Below are 8,112 nucleotides of genomic sequence, written 5' to 3'. Positions count from 1 at the left end.
TCTGACGAGGGATATCACCAGAGAGAGAATTGACATTGAGACACAAGTCAGTGAGGTGAGTCAAGGAGGAAATCTCCTTGGGTAAAATTCCACTGAGAGAGTTGAAGTGAAGATAGAGACCAGTCAAGCTCTTAAGACTAGAAATGGCAGTAGGTATGCTTCCAGAGAGACCCTTTCCTTGCAGTGAGATATTCACTACAAGACCTTCTTGGTTGCAAGCCACGCCCTCAAAATGGGAGAAATATCTAAACCTCAAAAATGATTATCTCAGCGTATGCAGGACAAAGTTAACTTGGCTATAGAAATGCATTTGAGAAATTTTACAAAGTGCAGCATACATGAATCATCTTCAGAATACGTCCTCTCAGTTGAATCATATTCTACAATTGGAAGCTGAAAAGGAAGTAGAACATATCAAAATAAAGTGTGTACTTACTACAATATACAAACTGGTTCAGATCAAGAGTAATTCTTCCTTGTTTTGTAGTATCAAATGACAATCTTGCATTAGATGAGAGGCCTACTATGCAGTTGAAAGCAATCAAACAAGGACTAAATAAATTTCTTTCTCCATTGCATTATTTCTTTCTCCATCTGACTAATAAAGCATTTTCAACTTATTATCCCAAGAAAGGAGCATACAGAAATTAAGGCATGGATAATAGTAGTGTAAACAAACATTGAGAATTGAGATAGTTTTGGCTTAACCACTAGTAGTCAATGTGATGTGCAACTTCTCCAGGATGATTTACTAAAAATTAAACTATGAAGATGTCTTACCGCACAGGCAGAGTAAAATGCAGGAAAATCCAGCGTGAAGCCAATCTTTACCAATGCCTGGAAACAGATTCAGCAAAGTTATTTAGAGTTGCATCCACAATCATATATAAGGTTGAAAAAACCTAGAACAAACTTAGAACAATTGTTTAGACGAATTGAAATAGATCTAGAAAATTGTTTCAATTCCAATTTCATTGAAACAATAAAACACATTCCAATTCCAATTCCAATATTTCAAACCTAGAACAAACCTGTGCTTGAAAAAGATCAACAGGAACAGGAAGATGTGAGGAGGGAGAGGGGCGAGAGATACGACACGAATAGGAAGCACAACTCGAGCAGAGACGGAGGCGAGAGATGCGCGAGCAACCGAGCTCAGAGGAAGGAGAGAGGCCAGACGCAAGCGCGAGCACGAACACGAACGCGAACACGAACAGAGGTGAGATGTGATGATGAACACGAACGCGAACGGTTGATAGTGAATCTTCCTTCTAGAATAAGGAGCTCGGTGGTCGTGCGAATCCAGATCAGCGGCGAGGCGGCGCCGACGTCGGTGGAGCCTCCATGAATTTGGGGGAAAATTTGGCTAGGGTTTCGTTTTCATGGAGGAGTTGCTCTGCTAGGGTTTAGTTTTTTGTGAAATGAGTGAAAAATCTGAAGAAAGAGGGTTAGAGTTGAAGGGCATTTTAGTCTTTTTGCATTGTGATATACATTCCATTCCCATTGGAATTAAAGATAACCATGGAGAAGATGGGAATGAAATGGGTGGGATTTTGATTCCAGGGAATAAAATATACCCAGGAATAAATTTTTAACTCTTGAATCAAACATGGGAATAAGATATTCCCATCTCAACATTCCTGGGAATACACTTGTATTACCTTGTCATTGGAAGCTACAAAAAAAAGTGTTCCACCAAAGAAATTAAGTCTAAATCCAAACTCAAGTGTATCCATGTTGAGTTTGGAAAATTTGAATTATGATGATGATCAAATATTGTTAAAAATATTAATTACAAAATTATTAAGTTAATTTTTAATTTCAATTAGTTGATTAATAATTTTATTAATGTACAGGTTTTATTATTGGGCCAAAATTCATATGAGTCCCATATGGTGAGAAAGTATTCAACCTTGGTACAAAAATAATTCCAAACAAAGTGGCTGAATTATTTTTGATGCATAAGCAAATGCTTATTGGACCAGGAAACTAATGTGAAGCCCAAAACAAATTCTTTTTGATCCAACAAAGTGTTGGTCCGAAATTGAAGAAGAAAGAAAGGAATTGGAGCATGCTTTTCCACGGTTACCTTTTTCCATGGGTTATGGAATTCAAAGTTTAATTAAATTGAATGCATGCATTGGTAACAAGAAAGAGAAAATTCAAATTGATTTGATTGCTTTAAATGTTCCACACGTTACTATGCATAGGGAAATGGTGGTGGGATTTAATTAGTTTTAATTTCATTCATTGCTTCCAAAGCTTTTTCTCTCTTCTCTCTCCTTTCTCTTTGCATTCAGTCATGTCATACAGGAAGGAAGAAAGAAGAAGTTATCAGAGAAAGAGTGAAGCTATGAAGAAGGAAAAAGGCTAGGTTGTTGATGGCCTTTAGAAAAAAAAGATCTAAGACATGGCGTGGTTGAGATCTTTGCCACTAAAGACAAGATGTGAAGAAGAAACTTCAAGATCTTCAGGCCAAAAATATAGAAGATCGGTTTCGGTTAGAGAGGAAGATCTCTGTGGTAAGAGCTCGTTTCCACTTTTATTCATCCATCACAGGAGGTAGCTTATGTAGCTACATGGAGGAAGAAGCAAATGTGGAAAAGAAGGAGCTGTCAACGATCAGAGATCCATCAAGGGTTGGAAGTCTTTCTTGGAGTCAAAGTCAAGATGGAGGGCTCAGATTGATGAAGCTTGATGAGAAGGAATGAGAGAGAGGTACATGCATGTTGATTTGCTTTCGATTTTTCCTCTCTCTTATCTCTGTTCGAACCAGCTGTTTGTTGGAGAAGATGTTGGTGGCTTGGTTGAACTGGTTTCAACCTTGGAAGCTTCCCCTTCTATAATAAGGGTGAACGGCCAAGGGTTGAGACAAGGAGAGTAAGCACAGAGTTCTCATAGCTATCCTAAGCTAACAGAAGTTCTTCTCCTTCAATGTGTTTCATTTTATTTTCTTTTCTTTAGTTTTGTCTGTCTGAGTCTCATGGTGAAAAAGACAAATAGAGTGAGGTTTGTAAGAAAAAGCCAATGAGAGGAAAAAGGCAGAGAGTGAAAAAATTAAAGAAAAAGCCATAGATATCTAAGAGTTTCTTTGTACATCTGTGTTGTGTTTCATGATCCTGGGATTCCCTTGCAAGTTCGGTTAGCACTTTGCGGTTGAAAGCTTGGTAGGTGACCAAGTCAAGTTCAGTTTTGGAGATAGATTCTGGACTTGTCTCGGATAGGAATGGGCAGTTCCTAGGGAAGAGATGGTGTATGTAATCTGTTTGATTATAGTAAAATTCTGTCACTGTTGTGATGGAGACTGGATGTAGGCTGCATTGCACTTAGCAGCTGAATCAGAATACTTCTGGGTATGATTCTCTCTTTCTCTTCTACTCCATTTCTGTTTCTGTTGCGCAAGAGACAAAATTGAGAATATCTCCTAATCGGTTACGAGACAAAAAGAAAATATCTCTCGACTGGTTGTGAGACAAAAAGCAGAAATATCTCCTAAAGTTATTCTAAAAGGCAGAAAGTAATTTTTAGGGAAAGGGAGCTAAGATTCAACCCGCCTTCTTTTAGCCACTGATTACCATCAATCCATATACTTCACCAGCCTCGCTCCAAGATCATCTTCTTTGGATTTACAATGAACTATTAAGTCTTCATGCTTTTCCATGTAATTTTGGATGGTCACTTGTATTTTTGGTGAAAATTCGCCGCTGCTTAATAATAATAATTGAACCATAAGAAGAAGGACAAGTCATACCATGAAAATGCTTCTAGCACAAAGACCAATTGATAATATATATATATATATATATATATATATATATATATATATGTCTGAAATTATTGTTGTGTGTATATATTAAGGTTATGAGAATCAAACCGGTCATCGAATCAGTTAAGTGACTGGTTCGATGGTTCAATGGTTCAATCGGAGTCAAACTGTTTTAATTCAATATACAATAAAATTGTTAAAATTTAATATGCATATAGATATTATAAAAACTAAAGCAGTAACTTGGTATAAATATTTGTACATTTCAGTATAAAAGAGACAAGCAAATCATAATTAAATCAATTTTCTTTTTTATTCTCAAATTCTCTTTCACTCTATGACTTCTTGGCTCTTGCACAACAATAAAGTGGTGCTGGTGCTGCATAATTCTCCTTTCCAAATTCATCATCTCAGAGCAATTCTTTTATCCCTAATGACATTCTTGGCAACAACATACACTTCTTACTTTTTGAGGCTAGAACCAAGAAAATCAAATTCAATAATCATAAAAAAGAATTCAGAATAACATACTTACATAAAAATTCAAATCACTATCAAGTAGCAACACATAATTCAGAATCACAAAAAATTTTAACAAAGACTTCTAATCAAGTATTCAACAATAATTAAATTCAACATATCATCCAGTTAATTCACCAAAACTTAATATAGCCGAATTCAACAGACCAGAATTGAATTTATATAGAAAAATTCAAAATACCAAAATTTCAAATTCAGAATTCTAAAATTGAACTTAAACAGAACAAGAACCCAAATCTGCCCAGAATTCTAAAATTGAACTTAAACAGAACAATGTAAAACTAGGTTAATTAATGGCTAATTAATCCACAAATGAGGATTTATTCTAGAAAGAAAAAAATGTAATTTTTATGACTTAATATGATAGAGGAGATTGAGACGAGAATTTCGGTACCAATTTTGTAGAAATCAGACTAAGATTGAACCGAATGGGCCAAACCGGGCCAACCGGACCCAAAGTAGGCCCTTGGCCCAACTAAACTAAACCTAATACACTCATTTCAGCACTCTCTCTCCTCACTTATCACTCAAACACGCTGAAATGGGGGCAAGAATGGGGGAAGAACACTCTCTCCAAGTTCTAACCCTTGTTTGAACTTCAAACCACCATAACTTTTGATCTAGAGCTTCGATTGCCGCACCGTTTGTGGCCACGCGTTCACTGCAGAGAGCTCTACAAAACTCATACAATCAATCTTGAGGTAAGCCACAGTTTGCTCTTCGAATTTCCAGCCTTAGTTTCGAGTTTCATGAGCAAAAATGTTGAGATTTTGGACTCTTTGATGTTATAGGACCCAACTCTCTTGAAGGAGAAGATTAATCTTGTTTCCTTGGATCTTGGGTGTGGTAAGATTCTCAACCCTAGTGTAATTGGTTGTTCTATGATGTTTGGGTATTGAGATGTTGTGTATGGGTATGATGATTATGGCTTAGGTTGTGTATATGTGAATATTTGAGACTTTGAAAAGCTTGAAGAGGGTTTTGTATGCAAAAATCTGTTCTTGGAGGTGTTGAGACCTTGAGAGCTTGAGAAAAAGTGGTTTGGAAGTGCTCCGGTTGAGCTTGGAAAATTGGCTAAGGTATGGTCTCGGTTTCTCGTATCTAATATGTAATGTGGTAGGAAATACTTAGGTTAGAGGCCCTAAGATAGGTATTGAATTGTTGATGTTATTGAATGGTTGAGATATATGATGTGGTCATATATGTGATGATGATTATTGATGCCTTGTTGGTATGATGTATGAGAAATATGCATGTTGTGATATATGCTTGATGATTGATTAAGGTTGAATTATGGGTGAAACCATGTTGATGGTGAGTATGATATTGATTATGTACAATGAAGGTTGATTGGAAATGGTATTATTGGAAATTGGGATGAGAAAGTATGTATGACATGTCTATGTGTTTGTCTCTTAGCCATTTGATTGAGAAGTGTTAAAATGGTGGGATGATGTTTTGTGAATTGTGGTAAAGTGTTAATGTGTGAGTTGAGGAGGCTTGACGTTGTTTTTGGTACATGTTGATTGATTTCAAAAAGGGATGAAATTGGCATGTTTTGGTTGATTTTGAAAAGAGTTGAAAATGGCTTGTTTTGAAAATGGCACTTTGTGGTTTTGTATGAAAACACGGTTTTTGGGCATATTTTGATGGGACATAACTTGGACTATGGATCCTCGTTTTGTACCAAACTTGTTTAGAAATGAAATTGGATTCGGGATGTTCATGCCGTTCGAAGAACGGGCGAAAAATGTTTTGAAATGAAGAAGTTATGTCCGTTGGAAGATTGAGGGTTTTATATGTGGATTCTGCAGCTTTTAACTTAGAAAAATTTTAATCATAATACCCACCCACGCGTAGGCGTGCTTGACGCGTACGCGTCGTTTTTCAAAAAGGCACCATCCACGTGCGCGTCGATGTGATGCACCCAATGCCCAGCCATTCTTCCCGAGAGTTGTGCCAGTTGCGTGGGGCACAAATGTACCCACGCATACGCGTCATTTGGCTATTTTTCAATCCACTCGTCCGCGTGTATGACGCATACGCGTCGATGAGCTTTGTGGCCATCCACGCGTGCGCGTGGAGTACGCGTACGTGTGGCCCTGTTTTCATCTCAAAGTTAATTTTTGAGTTTTAAAAGCCAAATTTCACACTTCTAAGCCTCTTATCTCACCACTTGTGTCTTAAATCATTATGGTATGCCTAGCAATGAGAAAAGGAGCTAGGGGGTGTGGGACTTGCGAGTGAAGCAAGGAAAAAACGAATGATCAATGAGGATCAAAGATGATTATGTGAGATGCGAAGGATGGCGGTGGAAGTGCTTGTTATGCCATGAGCCGAAGGGCCGTAATTGTTAATGAATTGGCTAGTTATGGATTTAACCGTGAGGCGGATGGCTGGATTATTGCCGTGTTACGGCGGAGCCATGATTATGGCTAAGTATAAATGCATATATGCTATTGAATGAATTGTGAATGTGTGCACTTCCACTATCGGAGATAAGAGTTTCCTTGGGAGGAAGCAGTGGCTAGCCACCACGTGCTCCAGATTGAGACTCGAAGCTCTTTTAACCCTATGTCGTCAGGGTGGCTGGGCATTGTGAAAGCCCCGGATGAGCTCACCCCCATAAATATTCACCAGTGAGGATGATGGATATGGATCATGATTATGATCAAGTTTATATTGAGTATAACTCGAGTTGGGAAGACACGACAGAGGGACAGTCCAATGGTTAGCTACCAGGACTTGTCGGGTTTGCTCTATAACCGACAGATGATATCATCATCCATTAGGGACAGGCATTCATTATATGCATACTATGTGAATTGTTTGAGATTGCCTATTTGACTGCATATTACTTGCTATCTGTCTAAATGCCTTATCTGTTCCTACTTGCATATCTCTTGTCTGACATAATTATGTTTGCCATATTATACTCCTACTGGTGGTTGGGAGGTCTGAAGGAATTGAAAAGGGAATTATTAGTTAGACTGAAAGATCTTTAGTCAGATGCCCTTTATGGTTTAGCTTGTTTATAAGCTTTGATTTTATCTGGAGGAAGTTCTAGGATTGCCTTTGGCTTTCCTCTATTATTACATGTTATATATGTGGGAACTGTTACCATGCTGAGAACCTCTAGTTCTCACCCATGCGGATTTTGTGGTTTTCAGATGCAGGACGCGAGGCTTCTCGTTGAGGCATGCTGGAGACTTCCGGATTAGCGAAGATCCTTTGTTCTTGGGGCTCTGTCTTAGTCTTATATGTTTTGCATAGATACTTTTATCTCCATTAAATAATACAAACTGTGATGACTCCTCTTATAGGAGATTTTGGAGAATAGGTTCTCAGTTTTTGTGTCCCTTTGGGTTTTTCTTATTTATTTACATGTATATATTGCTATGCTCGGGCCGGTTATCTTCACAACATGATTTTGAGACTTGATATTCCTGTTTTTGACACTCTTTTGTATATATATAATCTCGCGTTGGTTTATCCTTGTCCGTTACGTTATCGATCGAAGTGTTGCGCTTTCGAGTTACGAATTTTGTTTTACCCCTTTTTCTACAAAGGCTCCTAGCTATAATCATTATTCACACTACTATATGTACTAAACTTTTATTTTAGAGGTCATAATACCTTGCTATCTCTGAATTATGACTTAAGCATAAGACTCTATATGGTAGGGTGTTACAAACAAAACCCTAAATCTGCCCAGAATTGTAAAATTGAACTTAAACAGAACAAGAACAAAACCCAAATCTACCAAGAATTCTAAATCTGAAGTTTTGAACTCAAATCTGCCCTAA

General features: G+C 37.6%; 1 long non-coding RNA gene across 1 annotated transcript; it reads right to left on the bottom strand.

Annotated features, from left to right (window-relative positions):
• Positions 1–230: 230 nt before the first annotated feature.
• LOC140178811 (uncharacterized) lies at positions 231–497 on the bottom strand. The gene is made up of 2 exons (XR_011871737.1): positions 437–497; positions 231–393 (listed from the first exon to the last, which is right to left on the bottom strand). It is a non-coding gene; the product is annotated as an uncharacterized lncRNA (long non-coding RNA).
• Between the last annotated feature and the right edge of the window lie 7,615 nt (positions 498–8,112).

Source organism: Arachis hypogaea, chromosome 14, assembly GCF_003086295.3.
Source record: "Arachis hypogaea cultivar Tifrunner chromosome 14, arahy.Tifrunner.gnm2.J5K5, whole genome shotgun sequence".
NCBI classification, from domain to species: Eukaryota; Viridiplantae; Streptophyta; class Magnoliopsida; order Fabales; family Fabaceae; genus Arachis; species Arachis hypogaea.
This window is presented reverse-complemented; position numbering and strand designations above follow the sequence as displayed.